The sequence below is a fragment of the Macrotis lagotis genome, chromosome X (genome assembly GCF_037893015.1).
Source record: "Macrotis lagotis isolate mMagLag1 chromosome X, bilby.v1.9.chrom.fasta, whole genome shotgun sequence".
Lineage (NCBI taxonomy): Eukaryota > Metazoa > Chordata > Mammalia > Peramelemorphia > Peramelidae > Macrotis > Macrotis lagotis.
Window position 1 is genome coordinate 252,542,063 of NC_133666.1, and position 17,451 is coordinate 252,559,513.

At 36.2% G+C, this 17,451-nt stretch overlaps 1 long non-coding RNA gene across 1 annotated transcript in view; it reads left to right on the top strand.

The window, feature by feature from the left end:
• The window catches only part of LOC141498514 (uncharacterized), an 86,463-nt gene extending 69,517 nt beyond the window's left edge, over nt 1-16,946 (top strand). Inside the window, exons 2-3 of the long non-coding RNA XR_012471666.1 lie at nt 12,038-12,158; nt 12,250-16,946. This is a non-coding gene — a long non-coding RNA (uncharacterized LOC141498514). The remainder of the gene's footprint in view (nt 1-12,037; nt 12,159-12,249) is intronic.
• Nucleotides 16,947-17,451: the final 505 nt, after the last annotated feature.

The window sequence follows — 17,451 nt, forward strand, 5'->3', positions numbered from 1 at the left end:
CTAGGAAAAACTCTTTTGAAGGACATGTTAAATACCTGATTTAGGGACTGGGAATTTAAATTATTTTGAATCCAGATTCCTCAAAGGGTTCATGAAATTTCAGGGGGTTTATGAATTTGAATGGGAAAATATTTTGATAATCGCTTTTCAAATGTAATTGGTTGGGGGCGGCTAGGTGGCACAGTGGATAGAGCACTGGCCCTGGGGTCAGGAGTACCTAAGTTCAAATCCAGCCTCAGACACTTAATAATTACCTAGCTGTGTGGCCTTGGGCAAGCCACTTAACCCCATTTACCTTGCAAAATCCTAAAAAAAAAAATCAAATGTAATTGGTTTCTTTTGTAATGTTATATAATTAAATTATACACACACACACGCGCGCACACACACACACACACACACACACACACACACACACACACACAATTAAATAATTATATAATAAAAACATCTTAAAAACATGATTCTGAGAAGAAGGGGTTTATAGACTTGGCCAGATTCCCAAAGGGACACATGGCACATACATACACGCATTAAGAATTCCTGTTATAAAGCTTTTCATTTGATTTCTAGACTTTCATCAAATAAAACTTCTTGAGACCCAATATGTGCTCTTTCCTAGGCTTAGTCTTGTGGGGGGTAAAATGATTAACATGATACAGTTCCTGATCTCAAGTTGCTTCCAATCTTCCAGTCTAGGAAGGGTAGATAAGGCATGTTCATAAATAATAATCAAAGTAGAATATGGTATCAGCTTTAAGATGGGTACAAAGTGTTTCAGAAATTCAGAGGAAAAAGTCAGTTCTCATTGAAGGAGTGGAGTGTGGCTATCAGGGAATGTTTCTTATTGGAAGTGATATTTGTGCTGGTTTTGAAATCCTGGTAGAATTTTCATTAGTGGAAGTGCTTTTGTGGAAGAAGAAACACTATTAGAAAAGGCACAAAACTAGCAATGCACATAGCCCAAATGGAAATACTGAGAAATTTGGATTAGTTATAGCAGAGTGTCAGATACTACAATTTTACTCAGAAACACTCCTGAGTATGACTAATTCAGATTAAAATGTGATTGGGAAATATTTAGAAAAATAAATAAAAATACCCTAGGACATAGATAATGTTAATATGTAGTTTTCTAAATGAGTATACAGTCAGGGATTCTAATGTATAGTTTAGTGCCCCTCCCAATTCTATTTGAGTTTGATACCACTGAGTTAAAATATAGGGTATTTTGGGGGAAGTCAAATGAAATTTGCTTAGAAAGATAGATTGGGGCATATTGAGAAAAGGTTTGAATGTCATATTGTAGACTATAGACTTTACTCAGTTAACAATGGAGAGTTACTGTAAGTTTTAAAGATAGCTAGTATCAGTATGAAAGAAGTGTATTAGGAAGACTTTTCTGTTATATGCTGAATGGTTTGGAAAGGGGAGTAGCTGGTATGAAGAAGATCAACTTTTTGTTATTCAGTCATTTCATTCATATCTGACTCTTTGTGACCCCATTTGGGGTTTTCTTGACAAATATACTTGTGTGGTTTGCAATTTCCTTCTCCAGATCAATTTTACAGATAAGGAAATTGAGACAAACAGGATTAAGTGACTTACCTGGGGTCACATAGCTAATAAGAATCTGAGATCAAATTTGGATTTAGGAAGATGAGTCTTACTGACTTTAGGTCTTATAAACTTTCTACTGTACCACCTAGCTCCCAAAAAGACCAACTTTGAAGCTGTTAAAATTATTCTGGGATATGTCCTCTTGGTTTTTCTTTGTATCTGTTCTTCTCTGATCCTTCTCAGTTCCCCTTGCTGGATCTTCATTCTTATCAGGTGTCTTCACTCTTAGTGTCCCCCAAGGTCTTTTTCTGGGTCTTCTCTTTTTTCCCCAATATCATATTTTTTCTCCCTTTTTTATATTACTTATGTTTTATTCTATTCTCTCTATATATTATATCATGAGATGATCTCATCCTGTGTTCTCAGTCACTATTCTATGCTGATGTTTCCCAGATGTATATATATCTAGCCCTAAGCTCTTTTCTGAGTTCCTAACCACATCTCCAACATCCAAACTGGATTTTCCAAGTGCAGATCTTATTCTCTTTTCCCAAAGCTTTCACTCTTCTGAGCTTCCCTATGACTTTTAAAAGAGTATTACATCTTCTTTCCAATCTTTCAGTTAAGCCACCTTGGTGTCACCTTCAAATACCCACTCTCAATCACCCTCCATAGTTAATCTTTGACGAAATCTTATCATTTCTACCTTCATGTCTCTCATATAGACCCCTTTCTTTCCACTCACAAAGTCATCACATTAATTTAGACTCTCCATGCCTCTCACCTGGACTACTATAATAGTTTCCTAATTGATCTCCCTGCCTTAAGTTTTTCTGAATTTCAAACCCTCCTCCACTTAGCTGTCAAAGTCTGTTCAACTTCACTTCCTTGCTCAAAAAACTCCAGGGATTCTCTAGTTTACCTAAGATGAAATTTAAGTTCTCTCTTCAGCATCTCTCTCATCACAACCTGTCTCTTTTCTTCCTTGAGGGCAGCAAGGTGGTTAAATGGCTAAGATTCTAATTAGGAAGATTTTAAGTGCACATCCTCTGTCAGAAACTTAGTTATAGGTGACACCGGGGAAGTCACTTAACCTCAGATGAAGAAAAAGGGCTTTGCAAACCCTAAAGGTCTATATAAATGCTATTTATTAATGCTTATCATTATTATTACTTTTCCAATCTTTTCACATTTGTTTCTTCTCTGTACATGCTCCCTCTGCCACTGAATGATGTCAGAGAATGAATGTTGAAGTAAGAATAATCAGAGAAAGAAATGATAACATTAGAAGAGGAGAACCCTGGGACTTTTGGTGTGAGGTTGCAATAGAGAGAGGACAAGAAAGGATGGAACATTCTAGAGGCCTATCTTACCTTGCTTGACAAAATCTGTGAACTGACCAGTTTAATTGAAAGATTGATGAACTAGCACAATCTTGAAAAAAATACAAAAAAAAGAAAACAAACCAGTAACAGCTTCTGCTTCTCTTGACTTGTGTGAAAATAAGATTTATAGGGAGTTCATGTAAGAGAAGCCCCCTCCCCCCATTCTGTCTTGTAAATTATTCTGTAGATTTATACACAGTTTTGAGGCTGTTCTTTCCAGCTTTCTTTTTCCTCCATTATTTAATAAAACATGTTTCTAATGCTGTAAACTGTCTGCAGATTGGGAGTAGGTAGGCTTTGATACTGGGTGGTGGGGATCATACATAATTTTTCCTAGGTTTGGGGGCAGAGGGAGCATTTAAGTCAAGAGAAGAGAAAGGGGAGATAAAACCCTAAGTTTAACTGGACCCTTTGTTTCATGAGAATTTCTCATATAAAGGTTGTATAATATCAAGGCTCTGAGCTTAAGTGACAGCATTGGGAACTGGGAAGGAAAAGAAGAATATGAAATAAATTTCCAAGTATGACTACCAGATGTGGGGAATCAAAAATGGCTCCAAATTTTCCATCCTGGAAGACCAGGAAAATATTGGTGCCATTGGTGACAGAAATAGCAAAGTGACAAAGAGTTCAAAAAGCATAGCTAGATACAACTTGTCTGGAAAATGATCTGCTTGTTTTAGTGTGCTATATCAAATGGAAAGCTAATGGGATGTTGGGCTACATTGAGAGAAATAGTTTCAGGAGAAAGGAGGTGATAATTCCTCTTTAATCTGCCTTTATCAGACTTCACTTGAGTGTTCTGTTCTGGGGGCATGGTTTCAAAATGACATTGATAAGTGGGAAAATCTCCAGAAGAAGGTCACAGAATGATGGACATTGAGACCAGGTGATAGGAGGATTGATGGGAGGAATTTGGGATATTTAGCCTAGAGAAGAAAAGACCCTGGGAAGAAATGTGACCTTTTTTTCCTTCATGAATTTGAAAGATTGGCTCATTTTAGTTTTGAGGTTGGGAAAAATCTCATAATCTTAGCGGCTCCAAAAAGGAATAGGTTGCTTTGAGAAGTGACAGATTCCCTTTCTAGGTGCTCTTTAGGCAGAGGTGGAGCGACTGCTTACTTGCACATGTTATAGTTAGTTATAGTTGAATTAGGTGACAACTGAGCTTCCTTTCAGTTCTCAGATTCTGTAATAGAATGACCTTTATTGGCTTATAATTTCAGGAAAGCACAATTCTATACTTTAAGACCACTTTGCCCACAAGATCCCAGTGACTTAAGCTACTGATCTTTTCTGGAGTTCTTTTTATAACAGATGTGGTCTTGTAAATTGATAAATCAATACTTTCAGTCATCAAAAATAATATATATCCAGGCTAGGATTTTGACATTTCATGGGTCATACTTGGAGAAACCACCAGGGAAAATATTAATAAATAGGCAGAGTTATTTGCTGACCTGTGTCTTGGAGGAAAGCAATCATATTTACTTTGCCCTCCAATATCTTCTAGAAAGTGATTCCATTAAAAAAAAAAAATCATGAATGACTCTTGGAGAGGAAGGGACATGGTGGCTATAGACCAGGAGAGAAAATGAGCAAAGATTCAACTCCATGTTTATCATACTTCTAAGTCTCCTTGGCCCCAGTGGATTCAGTTGGTTCTTTTTTTAGTCATTCCTGACCCCATTTGGGTCAGGATACTGGAGTGATTTACATTTCCTTCTCCAGCTTATTTTACAGATGAACAACTGAGGCAAACAGGATTAAGTGACTTGCCTAGGGCCATATAACTACTGAGCATCTAAGGCCAGTAAGTATTTGAACTCAGCAAGATGAGTCTTCCAGACACCAATACCCAGCAACCTATCCTTTGCACCAGCTGGTACCAAAATGAGATACAAATATATATCTTCCAGGTCAGAGGAACTCTAAACAGCACCATTCTAAAACATAAATTATCATCCTTTCAGGCTTCATGAAGACAAAGAATCCTCTTTCCATGATCCCATCCCCACCATTGCATAAATGCTCCCCTCCTTTTGGGATGTTTTAACTCTCTAACAAAATCAAGGGTCAAATTGACTTTGTGAGGGGCAGCTAGGTAGCACAGTGGATAGAGAAATGGCCCTGGAGTCAGGAGTACCTGAGTTCAAATCTGACCTCAGACACTCAATAATGGCCTAGCTGTGTGGCCTTGGGCAAGCTACTTAACCCTATTGCCTTGCAAAAAACCTAAAAAAAATGCAGCAAATTGGCTTTGTGAATTCCATCTTTGCCTGACCAGCCAGTCAGAGAAGGGCCAATATCTCCTCTGAGAGAATTCCCTGAGTATCAAAAATGTGGAGCATGTCTAATGGATTGAAACCAGGAATCTAGAGGTGGGAGCAATTTTTTTCTCTTAAAAATAGGTTTTTATTTTTATCTTTTGTTTTTACATCTCATATAGTAGTCTTTCTCTTCCTTCCAGAGAGTCATCTTTTGTAACACAGATTTTTTTTTAAAGAAAGAAAAAAAAATATCAAAACTTGTAAATATGTTGAAAAAATATGACTTTATATGAATGCAGTGTTCCAGACCTGTGGCTATAACCCTTCACTTCTTCAAAAGAATGGGGATATATGTCTTGTCATTTCTCTAAGATGAAGCTTGTTCTTTATATTTTTCAATTATTTTGTGGTTATGGTTCTTTTCATTTACATTGATGTAGTCATTTGTATTTTTTCCTGGCTCTGCTTATTTTACTTTGCATCAATTCATGTGACTCTTTCTATGCCCTGAAGGAGCTTAGTATACATTCCTTCAGTTGAACACGAGGAAATAACAACTCTCATGATTTGTAAGTAAAAATAATAACTAATATTTATACATGGTCTATTATTATTTGCCAGGGATGCAATAAAACTATTTACAGATATTACCTAAATTTATCTTCACAACAATTCTGAAAGATAGCTTTTTAAAACAATATTGCTATTACTATATACAACATTCTTTCAAATCTGCTCATTTCACTCTTCATTATTTCATGCAAATCTTTCCATGTCTTTCTAAAATCAGCCTATATTCCTTACCACATAGTAATCGATTTCATCACAATCATATATTATTATTCTTATCTTGCAGATGAGGAAATTGGGGACAAATGGAGGTTAAATAACTTGTTCAGAGTCACCTAGCTAGTAAGTATCTGAGGCTGGATTTGAACTCAGCTCTTCCTGACTCCAGGCCTGACACTATTCACTTCATCACCTAGCTGTCTCCAGTTCCAGGACTCACTTTTTAAAAAAAATCTCATTGTATTCATGAGCATAGCCCTTGGTCCTACTGAGTTTAAGATGCTCTCTAACTCTCATTTTATTTGCCAGACTTAAGACTCCTATTCTTCTGTGCCAGATTCTATTGTCCTAATGGAAGTTTAGTCAATAGAAATTAATAGCAGTACTGCTGTCTTCTATTGCCAAGTCAGCCTTTGAGCTATCTTTGATTTTCATCTTTATCAATCCCTTCTCTTCTGACTTTAATTAATTAAGAAATTCTGCTTCTTAACAATATTGCTCAGATTTACCTTCCTTATCCATTTCCAGAGCTGGGTTATTCCACTTAAAATAAATTTTTTTGTTATTTTTAAGTTCCAAATTGTCTCCTTTCCTCCCTCTCTGCCATATTCTAGACACTACACACACACACACACACACACACACACACACACACACAAACACAAAAAATATGGAAAATCATACTTTGTAAACTTCTATTGATCAGTTCTTTCTTCAGAGGTGAATACCATAGTCCTTAGCAGTTGGTTTGAGTATTTATAATACTCAGAATAACTTAGATGTTTACTGTTATTCTTTGAACAATGTTGTCATTGCATGCAATGTCCTCTTGCTCCTTCTCCTTTCACTTTTCATTATTTCATGCAGGTCTTTCCAGATTTTTTTGAAACCAACCTGCTCATCATTTCTTAAGGCACAATAGTACTACATCACAATCATATACCACAACTTATTAGGCCATTTCCTAATTGATGGACAGCTAGGTGGCACAGTAGATAGAGTATTGAGCTTGGAGTCAGGAGGACAGAAATTTGAATCCTACCTAAGACATTTGCCACTTTAGTAGCTATGTGACTTTGGGCAAGTCACTTAACCCTGATTGCCTCGCATCCAGGACCATCTCCAGGCATCCTGATTCATAACTGGACTCAAATGGCTCTGGAGTAGAAAGTGAGGCTGGTGGCTTAGCATAGCAGCTCCTCACTCAAATCCAATTCATGTGGTTGTCATGGCATCATCTTCCTTATGTCATGGTTGTCTTTGAAAATGAAGGATATTATCATAAAGAAAATTGATATAAATATTTTAGAACACATGGGTTTTTTTTTTCTTTTTTGCTGATCATCTTGTGAAACATCTAGTAGTGGTATTGTTGGGTCAAAGGGAATACACAGTTTTATGACTCTGGGCAAAATACTAAATTGCTTTCCACAATGGTGGAATCAGTTCTCAGTTCTACTAATAGTGGCATTGTGTAGTATATTAGTGTTCCAATTTTTCCACATACTCTCCAACATTTGTTATTTTATCCTTTCTATCATTTTAGCCAATCTAATAGGTATGAGATGTTTATTTCAAAGTTTTTAAATTTGCATTTCTGAATCAATAGTGATTTAGAGATTTTTTTATATAACTATATATAACTTGTGTTTCTTCATTAAAATTGCCTGTTTACATTCATTGACCATTTATCAATTGGGAAATAGCTTATATTCTTATAAATTTGAGATATAAGTCCTTTATCTAAGAAACTGTACAAAAATGTGAGCAAATGGAAGCTAATGATTTTATGAGATATCAAGAAACCAAAGCAAACCAAAAGAACAAAAAATATACAGATGATAGAGCCTTTATTAAGTGTTCACTCCATGTCAATAAGGACAATATGGACCATACCCTCAAGGACCTTATATTTCAATGGGGGAAAACAAAACATAAAGGAGACTTTGAATGTGGGGAGGGCAAGAGGGTACCTTTCAGGGGCAAAACTGTGGATGAAAAGATGAGAAATTCTAGAGTGGGTTAAATAGGAAGTAAAATGAGTATGACTGGGGCTCCTCATGAAGTGATCCCATCAATTGACTCTTCCTTTCCCTTGAACCCTTAGAGGCCATTTTAGCATTATTACTTGTTCTAATTTAAATATTGTGGTATCTCAGGGAATAGGAAAAATCTGAGGAGAGGGAACAATATGGGAGACAAGCAGTTAGAATACACAACATTTTTTGGTTAAATTCACCATCTTATATGGTGTCTCAAAACAATTACAATTAGTCACATCAAAAATCTCTGATCACAGATTACAAACTATATAATTAAAAAGAAAAAGTTTGAAAAATTGTGAGAATTACCAAAATGTGACATAGAGTCATGATATGAGCACATGCTTTTGGAAAAATGGTATCAATAGACTTGTTAAGTGAAGGATTTCCATGACCCTTCAATTTGCAAAAACAAAAGCGATAAACCCATCCTACCTGTGAAGTACAATATTTGAAGCACAATAAAACAAGGTATTTCTTAGGGGGTTTGATGAGTTTATATTCATTCACTCATCAAGTAGAACAGCTCAGAGAGTGAATTGACTCTCTTGGGAGAGGAGTATGATCTCTGGAAGGCTGAGAGAGGGGATTTATATAGTTCTAGGTGAGGATAAGGAGGGCACAGTTATAAGGAAGATATGATGTTGAAGGATATTTACAGTTCTAAAAGAATTGCCAGCTTAAAATGACCTCCCCAAATCATTAATTATAAGAAGTGCTCCAAATCATTAATTATAAGAAAATTACAAATTAAAATAGTTGCCAATTGGCAAAAAAGGAAGACAGATGGAAATAGCCAGTATTGTTGGGCTCATGGAAAGATTGTAACATTGCACATATTTGTGTGCTCTAAAGTGGTCAAGATCTTCTGGATTTCAATTTGGAAAAATGCAAAATGAATCACTAAGCTCTTCTTACCATCTGAATGAGTGTTCTCACTGCTGAGTGGATATTTCTGAGGAAGTCAAAGGCACAAAGGAGAGTTCAATATATACCAAAATATTTACAATAACAATGAACTAGAAGTGAAGTGGGTACCTATTGATCATGGAAGATGAATAAAATGTGACATTATTGTGTATTAAGAAATGATATCTTGGAGGAATTTGGAGAAATGTGGGATGATTTGTATGATCTGATGCAGAGTGAAATAAGCAGAATGGAGAGAACAGTTTACACAGTGATTCTTACTATGCAAATGGAAAGGTCACATAAAGGAGACTGATGCTGGATAATGAAAAACATATGCAAGTCCTAGAAAAGAGATAGCCAAACATGCTATTCCATCACAGAAGAAAAATGAGAGATGGCAGTTGTTAGGACAAAGTATTTTATGTGTTTTTAAAGTGGTGTATATGCAGAGACAGATACACACATACAACTCAAAAACTGTCTTTTAATTTATACTTAGCTGCTTTTCTTTGTTACAAAGGAGAGTTCAACCTATGACGGGGATGGGAAAATATGCACTTAAAGACAAAATATCAATAAAAATCTATAGACAAATAGATATTGATTCAAGAATTCACATGTTTCTATGCACAAGCATATAGCACAAGATACATCTAACATGTATTATATGCATACACTTACATGCACTTGCATATTATAATCCATGTCCAGTGTATACTATACATGCATATATGAACATGCCATGTGCATATGCTATATCAATCATGCATAAAATATGAGTGTACACACAATTTAGGTAGAGCTGTATACTTGCATAGCCATATATTTGCATATATATGCATATGTATACTTAGGCATGTGTGTGTGGATAAAGAGATGATAGATAGTTGGATAGATGATTAGATAGATCGACATATCAATAGATCGATAAATAGATTGATATTCCCCAAGGTCTCAGTGAAGTTTAAGTCTTAATAACTTAAACTGTACTAATACTTCTGGGTCATCATATATATATATATATGTATATATATATATATATATATATATATATATATATATACATATATATATATATACATGCTGACATGCAGGAGATGTGCAAGGAATATCCTATGTGAATGATCAGGCATGTTTGTATACATGCTTGCAATGTAACTTCAGAATGTTATTATTGGGAAATATTACCCAGGAAGACCTTTTCACTTTTCTAATCCTATGACAGCCTCACAATGCTCACATTTAAGATACTTTAACCTCCCAAGACTCCTGTCTCTTTTATTGATGTCCTCTTCACCATAAGAAAGAATACAAATAATGAATATTCAGCACTCACTTATGGCTAGCAGGGGAGGAAGGTTAATGCTATCCACACCCATTGCTCTGTCCACTATCCTTTAAGGATACCCAGAGTCAGCAAAACAAGACAGCTGTCCCCTTAGTCAATCAACCAGACATGTTACACCTACCAAGCTAGAAGCTTGAAGGAAGGTGAGAAGAAACTTAAGAAAAGGAAACTTTAATAACACCAATCCTTTTCAGGTTCTCTTTACCCTTCTCTTGTTTTCCTTTGACATCAGTTATTTAACCCTAGTCACTATGGGAGGTTGTGTTTCTTAGACATCTTTACAGAAGATAATTAGGAAATTCATTGTTTTCTAATAGAGTTCCATCTGATTTGCATGTGAAATATTCCTAAAGAAATGAAGTAAAATTTATTATTTGAGCAGGGCAATGGTGGAACAGAGTTCAGTGGCATAGAGGCTTCCCAATGAGGAATTCCCTCTCCCAATACAGATTGCAACAAATGTCAACCCTCCAGGAGTAGATCCCTTTACTGAAGAGTCAGTGTGTCCTGACCACTTTAACACCAGCCCATTGACTGAATACCAAAACAGATTCCCACAGAACCAATAAACATAGAACTTTTGTCCCTACTTTCGTTCTTGAAGTCAATTACTTTAATGTTTCTTTAATATGGATATCCTTTGTACTTCCCTCCCTTCCTAGGGGAATGATCAACTACTATATCCTTGAAATTTTACAGGGAAATAATCTATAAAACAGATAACACATGTTAGCAGAGCATTCTTCCTTCATCTCTTTCTTCAATATCAGCTGAGCCTAGTCCAGCATTGGATTTTCAGACTATGTTATATATTTGCCATCTGTTTCCTTCCTGGAAGGACACATCTTTTAGGGTGGTGGGTTTGTAATTCTGAGATGAGGAAGGAAGCCCATACAATTTTACTTTTCCAAGGGAAAACTTGGGTTATAGATTATCTGCCAGGAGTCCCCTTCAGGACTGATCTATTAGATATTTTGCCCCAAAAGGATATATAAGGAGGTTGAGGATGCGGGGGAGACAAAATAAGCATTTTCATAATACTCCCTATATGCAAGGCACTGTGATGAATGAATTGTAAATTGTTCCATTTTATTCTTACCATAAAAATTCTTTTATCTCCATTTGACAGTTGAGGAAACTGAGGCAAATAGAAGAGTGTGGTGATTTGCTCAGGGATGCACAAATACAAATTTGTCTAGGTCAAATTTTAAGTCAGGTCTTTCTGACTTTAGATTCAGTACTTTGTCTGTGGTGCCACTAGCTACACACTTCATTCATCTAGTGACAATGATATATGCTTTTAGATATGCCCTGTGGATAAACTGGCATATTACGGACTAGTGAGTCACATGGCCTGAGATATGGAAGTGTGGACACTGCTCAGAACTAAGTAGAACCTGGGATTCTCCTCCCCTAAAAGCAACATCTTTGTTTTCCTCCATATTTGGTCAGTCCTTCAGAGGGCCATTACTTTGCTAGTTGTCTTTCTTTGCTATCTTTCAAGTTTAATTTTTCTGTCTTCCTCCTCAGTGGTCTATTCCAGCTTTCACCTATCCCTAAAGTCAGGGTTATCTAGTGGCAGTACTGAGACTCTTTAAGTGGTAGAATTTTCTTTAGAAGGCCTTTAGGACCCAGCCACCGAACAATGGTGAGAAAGGAGAAATGTTTCCTAAGTCTCTGCCATGGAGGCTAAACTAACTTTTTCTAAGGCTATTTTTTTTTTCTTAAAAGGCACTGAAACCATTCCTGAGATTTAACTGGCCCAGAAAATGAAGATTTGAAGCCTTGGTTTAACTTATTGGTGATCCAAGTATAGTCTCCTGACCATCAATAAATCAATGCAAAGGAAGAGGTGGGGAAACTGTGCCAAATCAAATCAATGTAGCATCTTATCAGACTATAATTTTCTTGATATTGATATACTCTCTTTTGTTATTTCTTAGTCTATGAGGATCTCATTTTATTCTAAAAAGATCCTAGAGCACCAGACCAACCTGAATGAAGCTCAGCCTTCAACATCATGAGAAGAGAGGAGTTTTGTGAGTAGAGAGAGAAAGTTAGCCCTGGCAATCTGGAGTTAGCCAGGGGAAAGTAATAGAGCTAAGGAATTCAACTGGATGACCCAGCCCCAGAAATGCTGCACTCAGTTGGAACACCATGAGGATCCCACGAGAAGACAATGGAGCCTTGCCATGCCAGAGCTATGAATTGCCCAAGTCATGTGGGTGTTCTATCAGAGTACTTGTTCAGTATGTGTGCCCATTCTTCCCAGTGATATTGTGCATGTCCTTTGGCCTGGTTTATGAAGAAGAATGCTTTATTATTATTCTTCCACTTAAGTTAATTTTATCAACTTGTTAAGCTTTGAAAGTAAATGGATTGATAGGGGCTTATGAACTCTATTTAGGAGTACACTCCTATCTGATGGTAATTGACTCTGGGAATATAATCTGTGAATGTGAAATATTGGGTAGTACAGAGAGGGGGGAAGGGACACTACGAAAACAGAGGATAATCTGGATTCTCAACTTCTTGTGATTTGGGTTTTTTTCTAATTTGAGCAGTTATAGAAGTGTTTGGCTTATACTATACATATTCTGGACCTTTTTGGGAAAAGAGGAATACATTTTTGAATCATAGATTCAAAATGATGCAGTCATTAAAAAGGAAATATCCTGATTAAATTTCCACTATTCCATTCCACTGCATTTTATATATGTTCCCTGGCGAATTTATTTTTATATTTTAAAAGTTTTCTCTGGCCAGTGGTATTTCTTTTCAAGGCATCAAGAAAAGAGTGAGGAAGGGAATGCCAAGTACTGAAAGAAAAAAAAATCAAACCTTGGAGAGGACTTTCAAATATAAACATTTAGACTTGGGAAATCTTTCAGGAATGATACACTGGAATTTTTCCCCCCCCTTTTGTCTGATGGATTATTACAGAAATACCTTTCTCCATCTCACCAAAGCAGTTGAAAATCAGAAGTTGCCTTGATCTGTTCTTTTTCTTCTTCTTGACAACTGAACAGAAGTTGTCCCAAAAGGCACCACTATCTAGGACCTAGATTCTAGGTGATTACCTAACTTCCCCCAAGGAGTTCCTCTTCAGAATTCACCTTTGGGTCAAAGTGGCAAGCAGCAAGTGTTCTGATACACCTTAAAATTCTGCTGAGTGGACTGGCACAATGACCATGTGTCTAATTCCCTCTGGGGCATTAAGCCAGAACTTTGTTGCCTGAATCTCTGGTTCTTGGCTAGTGAGGGAGGGACTGATGAAACAACAGAATTACAAGACACTTAGATCATGATTTTTAAAAGTTCATCAGGGATAAAATTTCACCCAGAAGAATATAGGCTCTTCAAGGGGAGACAGTTTCATTTTTGTCTTTGGATGTATCCCCAGGATCTGGTGCTTAATAAATTTTTGGTTAATTGCATTGAAGATCTGTCCCCATACTGCTTCTCATTTAATAAGTTGGAGATAAGGATGTGTTGGAATTAGATGAAATTCTGAGAACTGATCTTTAAATTTTAATTGTGAGCAATTATACCTTGGAAATAATACTATAAACCAGGGTTTGATTTCTTGTTTTGTGGACTATTTCACTTGAGAAAGTGATGGAGAAAATGTTAATTATATAGATTAAACTTAAAAGAATGTCAGATAGTTTTGTTTTTAGCAGGGAGACAACTGGTTGTTAAATATGTTTTATTGCCCAGAATATTGTTGAGGAGAGTTGATTGTTAAACATTTATCAGCATATCACTGTCTGAGGGTGGTGGAGATAAGATAAATCTAAACATCACTGAGAAGGGTAAAAAACAACAGGAAATTAACAGAACGACTTAATGCTTTGGAAAAATCAGATGTATGTAGGGATAAAAAAGGAGAATGAGATCAAGTCAGAGTGAAAATAGGAGCGAGAGAGAGAGACAGACAGTCAGAGACAGAGAGACAGAGAGAGATAGAGACAGAGAGAGAGAGAGATAGAGACAGAGAGACAAAGACAGAGACAGAGAGACAGAGAGTGCCAAAGAAACAGAAAGAGTTGGTATGACTAAGCATTCATAGAAAATTAAACTCAAAGAACTTAATGCAAATACAAAGCATGTCCTTGTCCTTTTTCCATTTATACCATTCTCTTGACTTTTCCTAGTCTTTTTTGTGCCTGCAAAGCTCTACCAAGATTATGCCACTTGTAGGAGCAGGAAGTAGCTGAATGTTTTCCATCTGTGCCCAAGGTTGGGCTTAAAGGCTGAACTTTGGGCTGGGACAAAAGAAAGGAGGGTCAGACTGTTGAAGATCATATTAAAAGAACATTGATGACTTCTACCACTTGCCTAGAACCAGCAAATATAAAGTATCCAGTCTCTTGGCTATAGTGTTTATTAAGAGGGCTGCAGTCCATTTGACATAATTTTATGTAGTCATGGAAGGAAGAAGCAAACCATCAAAGGAGGTCTTTGTTGGTCTTCTTTATTTTTCTGTAGGAGAAAAGACACAAAACCACTTATTCATAATGGGCCAGAGCCTATTCCCCAAGACTGACTGAGGATGAGAGCCCGGCACCCTCTGAATACTTCCCTTTGATCTATTATAGGGTTTTTAATGTTAATGCTGGCCTACCATTTATGAAGCTGCCTTAGTTGTCCTTGTAGGATGAGAGGGGCTCCCAATGGCCATGCTTTTATTTGTGGTCTAAGCTAAGTTTTCCAAAAACTGAACTGTTTTCATGGTCAAACCTTAAGCTCATCTCTGAATGGTATGCCTGACTTTTCCAGAATGGTCCCTCAGACAACCAACTTAGACTTCTGACTCATCATTAGTAGAAAATAGGCTGTTTTCCCTTCTCTTTATTTATTTATTGTATTGTGGTAGTTAGAAAATTTGGACTAAACTGTTAATACCACAATCCCCACCCATCCACCTATCTGCATACATATTTACCCACCAGAACATAAATAACTTATAAAGATGGGTATGGGAATTCCTCTTGGTTGGGATGGTCATGAGCCCTTTACCCTAGGACTTTTATACTTTTGTACCTTGCCCCGTAGGAACTTCTCTCTTTCCATTTCTGCAAAGCAAATTACATTGGAGTTAGATTTTCAACCCAGAAGTTTGCCAGAAATGAGCTAAAATATGAGTGAATATTTATTTGGGGTTGCTTTTTCTTATGTTTTTGGATCCTGAAGCAACCAAATGGCTTCCTTTTAAGCACAGACACCATTATAATGACAGATTTTGAGCTGGGAATAAAGGGAAAAAATAAGCTATTGGAAAACAAAATATGGGGAAATCAATTTGTGGATCAGGCTAACTGAATGAAGAGGGAGAAAGCATGGATTAGACATTGATTACAAAGCCAGGTTTAGTGATTGGATGGTTGCCTGGTTTATATTAAAGTCTGATTTCCATTTACAAAATGATTCCTTTTCAAGGCTCCAGGCTCTGTGCGCTGGACATCTCTCCAGCTCTGTGCAACCTGAAGTTTATCAAACTACCTGTCAAGGAAATTCATACTTCAAAGTGCTATTTTCAAAGCTGCAATAGCTATATAACTGAGGATCAACCAATCTGAGATACCAAAAATACTCCAACCATTTTTTTTAAAAAGAATCAGGTTGAGTCTTTAGTTGCCTTGACCAATTCTGATAGTGCCATCTCCTCAGTAAAATGAAAATTCCTAAGTTATTCCATTCTTTCTTCCTGAAAATACCAGTACTCTGACTATGGCTACACAATGCTGAGTAGTCAGATGAAGAGTGGAAAAAACCAGATGTTTCCAAATGTCCAGATGTTTGGCACTATGTAGGCAAGACATCTAGGTGATTGATTGCATTTTTCACTTTGCATCTAAGCTAATGCGTAACTTTAGCAAAGATATAGAATTGATACTATATTGAAGTAGATATGTGTATATAAGATATGTGCATATAAGAAATATATACATGTATACATATGTATTCACATATATCCACGTGTGTACATATATCTATACGAAATTTATATGTGCATATTGAGAGAAATAATGATTTCTTCTTCATATTAATAATCAGTTATTGAATTAGAACTAGAATTTTTTCAGAAGCCTGTGGGTTGTTCAGTCTCTGAAGGACATTGTTGATAATGAGATTGAATTAATTTTCTCCTCAATACTGGTCAGACCTCATCCAACCATATAAGGAATTTAATCTAAGGTGACAAAGACCACTGTGCTCTATAGGGGTATGGGTGGGGATAAATTCTTTGTATTGCTTGTTTAGGACTAGGCAATTTAGAAGTAAGTGACACATCAAAGTTACATCCCTCAGTCCCTCATTGAAATAGATCCACTTCTCATTGTAATATTTGTTCTAATAAATTGTTAACCAATCATAGCTGATTGCAACCCTAAGGAACACCTACTTTTTCAAGGGCACCTAAACTGTGGGTTCACCAATATGATTGCTCTGACATTCAAGTGTCATTGATCCTTTTGTTAATAAAATGTTAGTAATATTAATAAAATGATTAATTACTCAGAATTACATCTCTTTAACATTTCAAATGCTACATATATGTATACACATTCACAAAATATGTCCACACACAAGTCCATGCATATATACATGTGTACAAGTATAAAAATGTATGTGATATATACACCCACAATATTTGCATGCACACCATGCATATAAGAAATGCACATGAGTATACACATTCATATCTTTCTAAAAAGATTTTATTTATTTTAGTTTTACAATTTCCCCCCCTAATCTTGCTTCCCTCCCCCCACCCCCACAGAAGGCAGTCTGTTAGTCTTTATATTGTTTCCATGTTGTATACACATACATATTTAAGAAATGCATATACATATGGTTATAAGAAATGTATGTGTATGTATATCACTTTCTATTTGTCTGTCTATCTCTCTGTCACTCTAAGGGCACACAAACCTGTTTTGCTAATGAATACTACCAAGATTGTGCTCCCACCATTAATCCTCAAAAGTGGAGTCTCAAAATTTATAACAATGCAAATCATTCTCCAAGTGATAAATGGTCAAAGAATATGAACAAACAATTTTCAGATGAAGAAATTAAAACAATCTGTGGTCATATAAAAAGTGTTCTAAGTCATTATTGATTAGAGAAATGCAAAT